Source organism: Pseudophryne corroboree, chromosome 2 (assembly GCF_028390025.1).
Source record: "Pseudophryne corroboree isolate aPseCor3 chromosome 2, aPseCor3.hap2, whole genome shotgun sequence".
Classification (NCBI taxonomy): Eukaryota; Metazoa; Chordata; class Amphibia; order Anura; family Myobatrachidae; genus Pseudophryne; species Pseudophryne corroboree.
Genome location: NC_086445.1, coordinates 826,010,589 through 826,027,538, shown reverse-complemented (window position 1 = coordinate 826,027,538; position 16,950 = coordinate 826,010,589).

The following is a 16,950-nucleotide window of genomic DNA, read 5'->3' as shown; positions in this document are numbered from 1 at the left end:
GAAGAAAAAGAGGTGCAAGATGGAATTGTCCTTGGGCCCTTCCACCCACCCTTATGTTGTATAAACAGGACATGCACACTTTAACAAACCAATAATTTCAGCGACAGGGTCTGGTTTGTTTGTGCCCCCATCAAAAAAGAAGCAATCACTCTTCTTGCACAAACTGGCTCTACAGAGGCAAGCTGTTGACCTCATCCTCCAGTACGGATGGTGTAATGGTTAGCATTACTGCCTCACATCACTGAGGTCATGGGTTCGATTCCCACCATGGCCCTAACTGTGTGGAGTTTGTATATTCTCCCCGTACTTGTGTGGGTTTCCTCCGGGTACTCCGGTTTCCTCCCACAATCCAAAAATATACTGGTAGGTTAATTGGCTCCCAACAAAATTAACACTAGTATGAATGTGTCTGTGTATATGTGGTAGGGAATATAGAATGTAAGCTCCACTGGGGCAGGGACTGATGTGAATGGGCAAATATTCTCTGTACAGCGCTGCGGAATATGTGTGCGCTATATAAATAACTGGTAATAAATAAATAATAAATAAATAATAATCCTCCGATTCTTCACCCCTTTCAGTGTGTACATCCTCCTCCTCGCAGAGTATTAATTTGTCCCCACTGGAATCCACCATCACAGGTCCCTGTGTACTTTCTGGAGGTAATTGCTGGTAAAGGTCTTCCGGGAAAAATTTATAATTTATTTTGATGAACATCATCTTCTCCACAATTTGTGAAAGTGACCCCATACGCCAATCGCTGCCAAGGTTACCGGTTGCACTAAACACTCTTTCGGAGTACACACTGGGGGAGTGGGGGGGGGGGGGCAACTTAGGTAAAATAAAGCCAGCTTGTGAAAGAGCATCCAAATTGCTTCTTTTTCCTGCCAGTATACATACGGACTGTCTGACATGCCTACTTGGATGCTGTCACTCATATAATCCTCCACCATTCTTTCAATGGTGACAGAATAATATGCGGTGACAGTAGACATGTCAGTAATTGTTGGCAGGTCCTGCAGTCCAGACCAAATGTCAGCACTCGCTCCTGACTGCCCTGCATCACTGCCAGCTGGTGGGCTAGGAAATCTTATCCTTTTCCTCGCAGCCCCATTTGTGGGAGAAAATGAAGGAGGAACTGTTGACAGGTCACGTTCCATTTGAGTTTAATATTTTCTCACCAGCAGGTCTTTGAACCTCTGCAGACTTGTGTCTGCTGGAAAGAGAGATACAACGTAGGCTTTAAACCTAGGATCGAGCACGGTGGCCAAAATGTAGTGCTCTGATTTCAACAGATTGACCACCCTTGAATCCTGGGAAAGCAAATATAGGGCTCCATCCACAAGTCCCACATACTTTGCAGAATACCTCCATCTTAGCTCCTCCTTCAATTTCTCCAGCTGCTTCTGCAAAAGCCTGATGAAGGGAATGACCTGACTCAAGCTGGCAGTGTCTAAACTGACTTCACGTGTGGCAAGTTCAAAGTGTTGGAGACCTTACACAAGACAGAAATCATTCTCCACTGCGCTTGAGTCAGGTGCATTCCCCCTCCTTTGCCTATATCATAGATGGATGTATAGACTTGAATGGCCTTTTGCTGCTTCTCCATCATCTGAAGCATATACAGTGTTGAATTCCACCTAATTACCACCTCTTGCTTCAGGTGATGGCAGGGCAGGTTCAGGAGAGTTTGCTGGCGCTCGTCTTCGGATCACAGTGGCTGAATGTCGAAAGTCGCATATAATTCTTCGGGCCACCAACAGCATCTCCTGCATGCCACTGTCATTTTCAAAAAATTCAGCAACACCAAATTAATTGCTGGAATTTGCTCAGATGTAATGCACGCACAATAACGGTGGTGTCTGATATCACAAATCCCCAGGACAGTCTAATTGGGGTAAGCTAAAGTACGATGATGTCCCTCAGTTACCGTAAGAGGTTGTCAGTAGTGTGTCTCTTACGGAAAGTGGTGATACATACCGTAGCCTGCCTAGGAACAAGTTGGCATTTGCATGATGCTGCTACTGGTGCCGCTGCTGTTGTTGCATTGGGAGGCAATACATCTACCCAGTGGGCTGTCACAGTCATATAGTCCTTAGTCTGCCCTGTTCCACTTGTCCACATGTCCGTGGTTAAGTGGACAGTGGGTACAACCGCATTTTTTAGGACACTGTGGACACTTTTTCTGACATCTCTACATTCTTGGTAACGCCTGCCTAATGAAGTGGAACCTAGATGGGATTTGGAGCCGGGGGAACACTACCTCCATCAATTCTTTATATCCCACTGAACTAATGGTGGATACCGGAAGCACATCTAACACTAACATAGCTGTCAAGGCCTCAGTTATCCGCTTTGCAACAGGATGACTGCTGTCAAATTTCATCTTCCTCACAAAGGACTGTTGGACAGTCAATTGCTTACTGGAAGTAGTACAAGTGGTCTTCCGACTTCCCCTCTGGGATGACAATCGACTTCCAGCAGCAAAAGCAGCAGTAGGCGTACAACTCAAGGATCCTCCGGAGGATTACCGTGTCACGTCTGGCAGGGTTTGCGGATCCGGCAGCTGAGATTTGCCCGAGGAGGTAGCAGGCTGTGAATGAACCAGATGAGGGGGCAGGATATAGTTCCTTCGCATGGGACACGGAGCAATGAAGAACGTAGGCGGGGTTTGAGAGTCAATGGAAAGTATTTATTATGTACAGGGCTGAGGTAGGGAACTGAGGCTGAAGCACAATGGTTAAAGACGTGGCTGGAGGTGAAGAACTGCGGACTGTGATTTGAAAGACGAAACTGTAGATGATGAACTGTGGAACTGTGGATGGTAGTTGAAAACGTGGCTGGAGACAAGGACTGTGGACTGTGGTTTGGAAAACGAGGCTTGAAGATAATAATCTGCAGGCTGTGGTCAGTGGTACAAAGGCGTGGCTGGAGAAGGAGATCTGTGGAGTGTGGCTTGAAAGACGAGGCATAAGACCCGGGGCCGACTGTGCCCAAAGAGTCTTACTGGACCGGGTTTTCCAGGAGCGCTTCCACAGGCAGTAGCAGGCAAGAAACGGCAGGGCTGCAGCAGCAACAGAGAACCGACCAAGCAGGATCAGGAGGAACCAAGATACAGCAGGAATCCTGGGAGCACAGGCTAAAGCACCTACAACAGGGTTGTAACTTGAAGCACTGGCATCCCTGTCCTAAACCAGCCCTCTTTTATAGGGAGAGCTTCCCCTGGATTGGCTGGAAGAAACAGGAAACAGGAACTATGCTTAAAACTTGGTCTCCAACATGGCGGCGCCCAATAATGCAGACCTTTTTGCAAAGCCACATTGCTCACTGCCCCTGGTCTCCAAGCAACGGTTCAGCAAGAGCGACCCACTGTAGCGGCATCCCGCCGCCACGAGCGGACCCCCTCACCTCCGCTACTGCTGCCCACGGATCCGGCGCAGCAGCCCACCTCCGCCGCTGCCCGCACAACGCCAAGGAAGCCAGCCCCGCTGCCCCAGCGTACCGGTAAGACTCCGGACGCTGACAGTACCCCCCCTTTTGCGGGTGGACTCCGGACACCTATGTGGTTTAGTTGGAAACTTGGCATGAAATGTCCGAAGAAGTCTTGGAGCATGGACATCCTCTGCATCTACCCAAGATCTCTCCTCTGGCCCATACCCTTTCCAATCAACAAGGTACTGGATGCGACCATAACGTCTGCGAGAATCGAGGATCTTGTGAATCTCAAATTCATCTCCATGTGCTGATTGGATCTTGGGTGATTTAGGCAGAGCGGCTCTGAACCGATTAAGTACCAGTGGTTTTAAGAGAGAAATATGAAATGCATTAGGAATTCTTAACTGCGGAGGTAATTTCACTTTATAAGCCACAGGATTCAACACTCTTTCGATTGGGTAAGGCCCAATAAATCTGGGAGCAAACTTTTTTGTAGGAACCTTTAATCTTAGGTTACGTGTGGAAACCCAAACCCGATCTCCTACCTTAAGGCTTGGTACAGCTTTTCGTTTCAGATCTGCATAGGTCTTATATCTCTTGGATGTCTTGAGCAAAGTCTTGTGAACTTGTTTCCAGGCTTCAGTAAATTGACGAAGTGTTGACTCTGCGGCTGGAACCTCGAGCGTAGGCATAAGTTGGAAGTCAGGAACTCTTGGATGGTAACCATAATTAATGAAGAATGGAGAAGATTTTGTGGCAGAGTGATAGAGATTGTTATGGGAAAATTCTGTGAACGGGAGGAAGTCCAGCCAGTCGTCCTGTGAGGAGGACATGAATAAACGCAGAAAAGTCTCCAGATCCTGGTTCACTCTCTCTGTTTGACCATCCGTTTGAGGATGATATCCTGAGGAGAAGTTTAATTTCACGCCAAGAGCAGAACATAGGGATCTCCAAAACCTGGCCACAAATTGAGGACCTCTATCAGACACGATCTCCTGGGGTAGACCATGGAGTCGAAAGATCTCTGCTATAAACAATTTTGCCAACTGGGATGCAGATGGAAGATTAGCCAGAGGAACAAAGTGTGCCATTTTAGAGAATCGGTCAACTATGACCCATACGGTGTTCCGCCCACCAGACATAGGTAAATCTGTAATAAAGTCCATAGAAATATGCGTCCATGGTCTTAGTGGTACCGGCAAAGGATGGAGTATCCCGGCTGGTGGACCTTTGGGACTTTTATGCTGGGCACATTTTGGACAGGCAGCTACGAATTCCTGAACGTCAGTCCTGAGATGAGGCCACCAGTAGGAGCGTTGAATGAATTTAAGTGTCTTATGACCGCCTGCATGGCCCATGAAGGAGGAGGAGTGAGCCCATGTAAGAAGTTTTTTGCGAAGATTTGGTGCAACGAAGATCTTCCCTGGAGGAGGAAGTGGAGAGGTATTAGTTGCAGAAAAAGAGGTGGATTCCAGGATAAATTGCTCTTTTGAACGGTCAGAGGGTTCTTCTGAACTTAGGGAGCGAGATAATGCATCTGCCTTTTTGTTGAGGGAACCTGGTCTGTAACTGAGTTTAAAATTAAAACAGGTAAAGAAGAGTGCCCATCTTGCTTGGCGTGGGTTCAGACATCGGGCTGACTGTAGATACAGGAGGTTCTTGTGATCCGTGGTCACCGAAATTGGATGCTGAGTTCCCTCCAACAAATACCTCCACTCCTCGAAGGCCAACTTAATTGCCAGTAATTCCTGTTCTCCAATAGCGTAATTCTGTTAAGCGGGGTAGAATCTTCGCGAGAAGAATGCACAAGGATGGACCTTCTTGTCCTCGAAAAGCTGGGAAATTACTGCTCCTACTCCTACAGTAGAGGCATCAACCTCCACCAAGAACGGACGGCTGAGATCGGGTTGTCGAAGAACTGGAGCAGTCGTGAAGGCCTCCTTTAAAGATGAAAAAGCTTCCAAAGCCTCCGGAGACCACTTGGCAGGATCAGCTCCCTTCCTAGTTAATGCGGTTATAGGAGCTATGACAGAAGAATAATTTTGAATGAATCTTCGGTAGAAGTTAGCAAACCCCAGGAAACGTTGAATTCCTTTAAGGGTAGCTGGAAGTGCCCAATCCTGAATCGCCTGGACTTTAGCGGGGTCCATCTGTAACCTCTGCCCTGAAAGAATGTAACCGAGGAATGGAATCGTGGGTACTTCAAAGGTGCACTTCTCTAACTTACAGAATAACTGATTCCTTCGTAAAAGAGTTAACACTTCTTTGACTTGGTCCCAGTGGGTCTTCAGATCCCTAGAAAAAATGAGGATGTCATCCAGATACACTATTAAGCAGTCATAGAGGAGATCTCTGAAGATTTCGTTAACAAACTCTTGAAAGACGGCTGGGGCATTGCATAGGCCAAAAGGCATTACCAGGTATTCGTAATGGCCGTCGCGGGTATTTAAATGCCGTCTTCCATTCATCCCCTGGGCGAATACGTATAAGATTGTAGGCCCCCCGTAAGTCCAACTTAGTAAATACAGTAGCTCCTTTAACACGGTCGAACAGTTCTGGAATCAGAGGTAACGGATATCTGTCCTTAATTGTTATGTCATTGAGACCTCTATAGTCAATACAGGGCCGCAACCCCCCATCCTTCTTTTTGACGAAGAAAAACCCTGCTCCGGCCGGAGATGTAGAAGACCTGATGAACCCTTTCTCCAAGTTCTCCCGTATATACTCCGACATGGCCTGTGTCTCGGGAAGTGAGAGAGGGTAAATTCGACCTCGGGGAGGAGTCTTACCGGGTACTAGCTCAATGGGACAATCCCACGTACGATGCGGGGGCAAGGTGTCCGCCCCATGCTTACTGAAAACATCTTGAAAAGATTGGTACTCCACAGGAAGGCTGGAAGGGTTGGAAGAACAGAGAGGTCTAACTGAAGGTAAACAGTTCTGAAAGCAGTCTTGTCCCCAAGAGAGAACATCCATAGTTTGCCAATCTATGTGGGGATTGTGTCTGATTAACCATGGAAACCCTAGGATTAGTTCATGAGAGGCTTTAGGAATTACAAGGAAAGAGATTTTTTCTGAATGGAGAACTCCGACCTACAGCTTGAGAGGAATAGTACGAAAGGATATAATACCCTCTGGGATATAACTTCCATCCACTGTGGTAACAGAAATGGTACGATCCAAAGGAACCATTTGTATTCCAGATCGTTTGACCAGAGCTGACGTAATGAAGCTTTCGGCGGCTCCGGAGTCGAGTAGTGCAGGGATGAGAAGAGAAGAAGAAGGGAGCTCCAATTGGGTTAACAGGACAGACTCTTTCTTGGTATGTAATTCTGAGAATTCTCCTAGCTTGACCTCTCCAGCACAAACTAGGAGCGGGCGTTTCCCGGACGTAGACTGCAAGTTTTAACAAAGTGATCAGATGCACCACAATACAGGCAGAGGTTCCCTTGTCGCCGTCTCTGACGTTCTTCATTGGAGAGGTGGGAGCGATTAATCTGCATGGGTTCTTCCACAGTTGGTGATGATGGTGTTGGTGGAAGAACAACTCTAGGCTTAGGGCGATCTGACCGCAACCTCTCCATACAGCGTTCTCCGTACCTCAGATCTAACTTATTGCATATAGAAATTAGTTTATCCGACGTATCAGGTACATCCTGAGTTGCGAGGTCATCTTTGATCTTTTCGGAGAGACCGCTCCTGAAAGCTGCAATGAGAGCCTCCTCGTTCCAGTTCAGTTCTGAGGAAAGGGTGCGAAACTGGATCACGTACTGACTGACCGTCCGCGTGCCCTGACGCAGGCGCAGGATCTCCAATGAGGCGGCAGAAGTCCTGCCCGGTTCGTCGAAGATTCTTCGAAAGGTGGCCATGAATTCTGGATAGTTAGATAAGATGGGATCCATCCTCTCCCACAAAGGTGAAGCCCATTCCAACGCTTGCCCGGTAAGTAAAGAAATTATATAGGCTACATTGGTTCGTGCTGATGGGAAATTGGCCGACTGTAGTTCGAACTGGATTTCGCACTGGTTAAGAATCCCGCGGCATTGTTTTGGATTCCGATCAAATTTACTGGGAGGTGGCAAATGCAAACGTGGGAGTGGTACTGGTACAGGAGGGAGCAGGACCGGAGGCGCCAATGTGGGAGCAGCTGTAGATACTTGAGGTGCCGTCATGGCAACACAGAGAGAATCGAGACGTTCGGACATACTCTGCATGAACTGCACAATTTGAGATTGTGTGGCCTCCTGCTCATGAGGCCTGATCACCCATCGAATCTATTGGGCCATTGCTTACTGTCACGTCTGGCAGGGTTTGAGGATCCGGCAGCTGAGATTTGCCCGAGGAGGTAGCAGGCTGTGAATGAACCAGATGAGGGGGCTGGATAAAGTACCTTCGCATGGGACACGAAGCAATGAAGAACGTAGGCGGGGTTTGATAGTCAATGGAAAGTATTTATTATGTACAGGGCTGAGGTAGGGAACTGAGGCTGAAGCACAATGGTTAAAGACGTGGCTGGAGGTGAAGAACTGCGGACTGTGATTTGAAAGACGAAACTGTAGATGATGAACTGTGGATGGTAGTTGAAAACGTGGCTGGAGACAAGGACTGTGGACTGTGGTTTGGAAAACGAGGCTTGAAGATAATAATCTGCAGGCTGTGGTCAGTGGTACAAAGGCGTGGCTGGAGAAGGAGATCTGTGGAGTGTGGCTTGAAAGACGAGGCAGAAGACCCGGGGCCGACTGTGCCCAAAGAGTCTTACTGGACCGGGTTTTCCAGGAGCACTTCCACAGGCAGTAGCAGGCAAGAAACGGCAGGGCTGCAGCAGCAACAGAGAACCGACCAAGCAGGATCAGGAGGAACCAAGATACAGCAGGAATCCTGGGAGCACAGGCTAAAGCACCTACAACAGGGTTGTAACTTGAAGCACTGGCATCCCTGTCCTAAACCAGCCCCCTTTTATAGGGAGAGCTTCCCCTGGATTGGCTGGAAGAAACAGGAAACAGGAACTATGCTTAAAACTTGGTCTCCAACATGGCGGCGCCCAGTAATGCAGACCTTTTTGCAAAGCCACATTGCTCACTGCCCCTGGTCTCCAAGCAACGGTTCAGCAAGAGCGACCCGCTGTAGCGGCGTCCCGCCGCCACGAGTGGACCCCCTCACCTCCGCTACTGCTGCCCACGGATCCGGCGCAGCAGCCCACCTCCGCCGCTGCCCGCACAACGCCAAGGAAGCCAGCCCCGCGGCCCCAGCGTACCGGTAAGACTCCGGACGCTTACATACCGGTTAGGAGAGGACTCCTCAGTCTTGCCAGTGACATGGCCTGCAGGACTACTGACGTTCCTGACTGAGGAGGAAGTTGACGTTGAGGGAGTTGGTGGTGTGGCTTGCAGGAACTTGGGTACAAGAGGAAGAAGGGATTTAGGTGTCAATGGACTGCTTACGCTCTTACCCAAAGTTTCATAACTTGACACTGACTTCTGATGAATGCACTGCAGGTAACATATAAAGGAGGATGTTCCTAGGTGGTTAACATTCTTACCCCTACTTATTACAGATTGACAGAGGCAACACGGCTTGACACCTGTTGTCCAGATTTGTGGAGAAATAATTGCACACCAAAGAGGTTACTTTTTTGGTATTTTGCCCAGGCATCACAATGGGTTTATTCATCCCACGGACAACAGGTGTCTTTCCCGGTGCCTGACTTAAACAAACCATATCACCATCAGATTCCTCATTGTCAACTTTCTCCTCAGTGCCAACAACACCTATATCCTCATCCTGGTGTACTTCAACAGTTACATCTTTATTTTGAATATCAGAAACTGGACTGTGGGTGCTACTTTCAGCACTTGCCGAGGGCGTGCAAATGGTGGAAGGAGCCACCTCTTCCCATCCAATGTTGGGAAGGTCAGGCATCGCAACCGCTGACACACTTGGACTCTCTTTGGGGATTTGTGATACCATCTTAGAATGCACAGTTCTTTGCTGTGCTTTTGCCAGCTTAACTATTTTCATTTTTCTAGTGGGAAGATGAGGGCTTCCATTGTCATGGAAGCTGAACCACTAGTCATGAACATAGGCCAGGGCCTTAGCCGTTCCTTGCCACTCCATGTCGTAAATGTCATTGACAAATTTACGTCTCTCCTCAGAATATTTAATTTCTTTTTTTGGGTCTTTTTACTGAACTTTGGCTTTTTGGATTTTGCATGCCCTCTACTATCACATTGGGCATTGTCCTTTGCAGACAATGTTTATGGCATTTCATTATCTATGTCATGACTAGTGGCAGCAGCTTCAGCACTAGGAGGAAGTGGTTCTTGATTTTTCCCTATTTTATCCTCCAAATTTTTGTTCTCTATTATTTTTCTGGCGTTATATAACAATATGCAGTACTGGAGAGCGTACCTCTACACCACACAGGGCAAACCCTGTAAAAATTATTATTATATTATTTGGATTTAATATTAATAACCCCTTTATTTGAAGTAAATAATATACAGCACAGGACAGCACCACTGAACTTATATGGCAGCACCACTGGACTAGACTTATACGGCAGTAGCACTGTAATTATACTGCAGTATCATGGGAATTATACGGCAGTATCACTGGAATTATACGGCAGTATCACGGGAATCATATGGCAGTATCACTGGAATAATATGGCAGTACCACTTTACTTATACAGCAGTACCCCTGGACTGGATTTATACGACAGTATCACTGGACTTATACACCAGTATCACTGGAATTATACAGCAGTATCACTGGAATTATACGTCAGTACCACTGGACTTATATGGCAGTACCACTAGACTGGATTTATATGGCAGTATCACTGGACTTATACACCAGTACCACTGGAATTATACACCAGTATCACTGGATTTATATGCCAGTACCACTGGAATTATATGGCAGTACCACTGGATTTATGTGGCAGTACCACTGGACTGGATTTATTTGGCAGTATCACTGTATTTATACACCAGTACCACCGGAATTTTATGGCAGTATCACTTGAATTATACAGCATTATCACTGGAATTATACAGCAGTACCACTGGACTTATACAGCAGTACCACTGGACTGTACTTATACACCAGTACCCCTGGTACAGCAGTACCAATGGACTTATACGGTAGTACCACTGGACTGGATTTATACAGCATTATCACTGGATTTATATGCCAGTACCACTGGAATTATACGGCAATATCACTGGAATTATACGGCAGTACCACTGGACATATTCGGCAGTATTACTGGACTGGATTTATATACCAGTACCACTGGATTTATACGGCAGTACCACTGGACATATACGGCAGTAACACCGGACTAAATTTACACGCCACTAACACTGGATTTATACGGCAGTACCACAGGACATATTCGGCATTATCACTGGATATACAGTATATGGCAGTATCACTGGACATACATGGCAGTATTGCTGGATTTGTACTGCAGTACCGCTGGACATATAAGGCAGTATCACTGGACATATATGGCAGTATCACTGGAATGGATTTATGCACCAGTACCACTGGACATATACGGCAGTACCACTGGACATATACTGCAGTATCACTGGAATTATACAGCAGTACCACTGGAGATATACAGCAGTATCACTGGACTGGAGTTATACGCCAGTACCACTGGATTTATATGTCAATACCACTGGAATTATACGGCAGTATCAGTGGAATTATACGGCAGTATCACTGGAAATATATGGCAGTACCACTGGACAGATACAGCAGTATCACTGGATTTATATGACCGTACCACTTGATTTATACGGCAGTAGCACTGGACATATACAGCAGTATCACTGGATTTACTGTATATGGCATTATCACTTGACATATACGGCAGTATCACTGGACTGGATTTATACGCCAGTACCAATGGATTTATACAGCATGACCGCTGGGCATATACGGCAGTATCACTGGAATTATACAGCAGTACCACTGGACATATACTGCAGTATCACTGGACTGGAGTTATACTCCAGTACCACTGGATTTATATGCCAATACCACTGGAATTATACGGCAGTATCACTGGAATTATATGGCAGTACCACTGAACATATACGGCAGTATCACTGGATTTATATGACAGTACCACTGGATTTATACGGCAGTAGCACTGGACATATACAGCAGTATCACTGGATTAATATGGCAGTACCACTGGACATATATACGGCAGTATCACTGGACTGGATTTATACGTCAGTACCGTTGGAATTATACGCCAGTACCACTGGAATTATATGGAAGTATCACTGGAATTATACGGCAGTACTACTGGTATTATAGGCAGTATTACTGGACTGGATTTATAAGCCAGTACTGCTGGAATTATATACCAGTACCACTGGAATTATATAGCAGTGTCACTGCAATTATGCAGCAGTACCACTGGAATTATATGGCAGTACCACTGGACATATACGGTAGTATCACTGGACATATACGGCAGTATCACTGGACTGAATTTATATGCCAGTACCACTGGAATTATATGGCAGTACCACTAGACATATACGACAGTATCACTGGATTTATATGGCATTACTCCTGGACATATACGGCAGTATCACTGGACATATATACGGCAGTATCACTGGACATATACGGCAGTACCACTGGACATATACAGCAGCACAGGGACACCATCACTGGACTGATGCAGGATAACACAGCACCACTGCAATGGACTAGACTTATACAGCAGCACTGGGCATATGGCAGCAGAGGACGCCACCACTGTGACTGGACTGAAGCAGCACAAGATACTACCACTGTATTGATGCAGGACAACACAGCACCACTGCAATGGACTGGACTTATGCAGCAGCACTGGACATATGGCAGTAGAGGACACCACCACTGTGACTTTACAGATGCAGCACAATACACCACCACTGAACTGATGCAGCACAACACAGCACCACTGGACTGGACTTATACAGCAGCACTGGACATATGGCAGTAGAGGACACCACCACTGTGACTTTACAGATGCAGCACAATACACCACCACTGAACTGATGCAGCACAACACAGCACCACTGGACTGGACTTATACAGCAGCACTGGACATATGGCAGCAGAGGACACCACCACTGTGACTGGACTGATGCTGTACAAGACCCTACCACTGAACTGATGCAGGACACTGAGGATGGAGACACGTCCTCTCTCTACACTCTCCAATGCCGGAGTGAAAATGTTGTCGATGCGCGGCTCCTTATATGTAATCCAAACCCCACGAGAATCCGACAGAGGAATGATGACGTTTTGCCTCGTTATGGTTTCCGAGTCAGGTGGGAAAACCCGAGCCTGACTCGGATCTTGGATCGGGTAGTGAAGTTCAGGAGGGGTTCAGTTCTCAGGGAACCGAATCTGCTCATCTCTAATTTAAAGTAATACGCCCCTCATGTGTTGGCATTCCTTGTGTTTAAATCAAGTACTGGAGATTATTCCAAGCTTTGCATGCACACCCAGGGTCAATAAGAGTGACAAAGTAAATCTGTTGTCACTGTGCCTTTGCTCTTTTTTAATCATATATTTTTTAATTGATGCTACCTTTTTTCTTTGACTCTGAGATAAACTACAGTATATTTAAAAAAAAAAGAAAAGTCTAAAATAAATGATCTGAAGTTAAAGTTATTTTTTTTAAAAATGGGTAGGCAATTGTCTTTACCAGGCACCCCTCAAACAATATATTAACGATTCAATGAAAAAGAACGATACATTCCTTCAATTGGAGGTTGATCCTCAAAAACTCTTCCGGCTGATACGTGTTTTGTTCTCAGCACATAGAAAAGAATAAGAGTATATCATGTGTAGTACAATCTTAATTTTTAATAACATACACACAATGAACAAATACAGGATATTGTAAAAAGTTCCAATTCCACACGTCGAGTTACAGATGCTGCAAATAGAACAATTACCAAAGTGATTCGAGAACTGGTTTGAAACAGTCTTCAAAAAGCATGTTATTTGAATAATCACCACAACGGTCCTCCCGAGCAGACAACCAGGTGTATTCCTCCGGTAAATGGGTAGCAGTCCACCTTTCACTGGAACAGGGGGACCACAAAACATCAAACGCGTTTCAACCCAGAATGCTGTGGGTCTTTCTCAAGGCAATATGTGAAGGCTTCCCCTCCTGAGCTTCCTTTTAAACCATAATTCACCAATCCCGGATAGCTACTTGACATCCTAAATCTTTCACCCAATGATAGCCTTCCTCAATAATTAACTATGGTCAGCCTAGCTGTCAATCAAGTCCCAAAACGCAAATCCCTCCTCCAGCTCAATCACCTATTGGGGCTCCCACTGTCCATCATCATAAGGTGCCGCCACATCCCCCTGGAAGTGCGTGCATCCACTTCCGCCCATCCGGCCGATCCCCCACATGCACACTCCCTCGTAGCCTCCTCGGTACGTCACCACCGGAAGTTCGGACCTCCGTCACTTCCACCCGGCCATCCGATATCCTGCGTGTGTGCCCTCAAAGTCTCCTTGGTGCGTCCTCGCCGGAAGTTCGGACCCGCGGGTTAGAATGGCGTCACGTCACTTCCGGTCATGCGTCCCCCACCTCATGTGTGGCTCAAACGATTTTCCTAGATTGTATATACTGATTGAAGTCCTCAATTTTGTGCATAATGTCCATTTGTCCTCAAATATGAAAAGGCATTCATCTATGAAATATAAACATAATTGGGGATCCACAGCATCATAATAAACATATTAAAATCCACATAAATACATATATAAATAAGGAAAAAGTATATATATGTAAAAAAAAAGGTGTTTCACTAAAAAACCATCAAAGAAAGCTCCTGACCTTCTCATAAAAGTCCTCCCCGTTTCTCATATCGCACCCCATAACAGCAGTAACATCCTCTAAAGGACAGTATATGCCCAATAAACACAATCTATAAAAACTATAAAAACCATTTCAATTCAAAGTCGCTGTTAATACCATGTGGATGTAATGTATTAAAATTATAGATACACTGCATCTCACATTTGGCTAAAAGAGAGGCAATATCTCTTTTTCGCTGGTTGCATCTAATGAATTTGATGCCTACAAATCTTACTATTTCCTGTGTTGAACAGTTATGGTATCTTTTAAAATGATTGGAGAGGGCCTGAGACTCCAATCCCTTCTTAATATTTCGACAGTGCTCTCCTATTCGTACTTTCAACGGACGCGAAGTTCGTCCTATGTAGAAGAGATGACAAGTACACTCTACAAAATACACAACATTTTTCATGTTGCATGTAATAAAATCTTTCAATTTCCACAAATGCCCATTTATGTTTATAGCATCTAATTTCTTTGTACCGTCACTTTTGATGTCTCTGCATCCTATGCATTCCCCACAACGGTGGAAGCCCTTAGTACTAAATAACATAACATGCTTTTTGAGGACTGTTGCAAACCAGTTCTCGAATCACTCTGGTAATTGTTCTATTTGCAGCATCTGTAACTGGACGTGTGGAATTGGAACTTTTTACAATATCCTGTATTTGTTCATTGTGTGTATGTTATTAAAAATTAAGATTGTACTACACATGATATACTCTTATTCTTTTCTATGTGCTGAGAACAAAACACGTATCAGCCGGAAGAGTTTTTGAGGATCAACCTCCAATTGAAGGAATGTATCGTTCTTTTTCATTGAATCGTTAATATATTGTTTGAGGGGTGCCTGGTAAAGACAATTGGCTACCCATTTTTTTACAATTGTATTTGAAGCGTTTTTGGGGAGACGCTTAAATTGGGAGTTGTAACAATCAGGCAGCCCATTGCGCAGTTTAGTGTACAGCGGAATACCCTGGTATAAAATGTATTTTTAAGTATACAGGTTGAGTATCCCATATCCAAATATTCCGAAATACGGAATATTCCGAAATACGGACTTTTTTGAGTGAGAGTGAGATAGTGAAACCTTTGTTTTTTGATGGCTCAATGTACACAAACTTTGTTTAATACACAAAGTTATTAATAATATTGTATTAAATGACCTTCAGGCTGTGTATATAAGGTGTATATGAAATATAAATGAATTGTGTGAATGTAGACACACTTTGTTTAATGCACAAAGTTATAAAAAATATTGGCTAAAATTACTTTCAGGCTGTGTGTATAAGGTGTATATGTAACATAAATGCATTCTGTGCTTATATTTAGTTCCCATCACCATGATATCTCATTATGGTATCTAATTATTCCAAAATACGGAAAAATCCGATATCCAAAATACCTCTAGTCCCAAGCATTTTGGATAAGGGATACTCAACCTGTATTATAAAAGAGCATTCCCTATTATTTTATTTTATTTATTGAGTCATATTTATTTAATGAGTCATGTTAAAGAAATACTGTACTATACACAAGACACATTTTCATTTGTATAAACAGGTTAAGGGTATATGTCAGTAATTCAATATTTTGCAATGCCCTTTTTCATATTATGCTATCATATGTTTTTCTCCTGATCAACTGACTCCTATTTGCACATGACATTTATATTTTACATTTTCTCTGCAGCAAGTTAAGAAGGATAATAAATCATGGGGAAAATGTTAGTTCATTAAAACCATAACATTTCCTCTCCTCTTCATTTAACCTCCTTTTTACTTTGCTCAGACCCCGCAACAACACAAAGGTCATGCAAAAGATTAAACACTCCAATTGGTAGCATTATCACAGCCTCTGACTCTGCATGAGTAACACATTTAATACATAACTCTTTACATTTGCAGCTAAAGCCTCATCTAGCGCCTTACAATAAACAATAAATTATAACAGATTATGGTTTACAAATAAAAATGAGGAATAGCAGGTAAAGCGTTCTAGAAATTGTGCTCCATTGTAAGTTTAAGTTATGATCCATTCAGATAAATTTAATGTAAGTCAATGGTTTGTCAAGTTCTCAATGTCTTCAGTTGAATTGATAAATAATCTTACCAGTAAATACACACGCATGAACAAAGATACATTCCACAGAGAGGCTAATGAATTGTACATGAAATGCCCGAACATAATTCAAAAGATACATGTATGGATAAATGCATTTACCTTTCACGAGACCCATCCATCTCTGTGTTGGTAGCATTTCAACCTGGTTTACTACAAGTCATCATCACCAGTGTATGTTATGCACACCAGTGCCTGCAGGAATGTACTGGTGTCTGAACTATTATGCACACCAGTGCCTGCAGGAATGTACTGGTGTTTGAACTGTTATGCACACCAGTGCCTGCAGGAATGTACTGGTGTCTGAACGGATAGGGATACAAAACAAATGAACTCACAGACAGACTGGGGAATATGACATTACGTACACAGAAGGTGGTAGGGTAACAAAATAAACACAAAGTGAACAGAGAAGCCCAGAGGCTAAGAAACTGGGTGTCTCCCTAGTATTAGTAATGCTCAGATGGAAAAAGCAAGATGTTGTGTTTTAA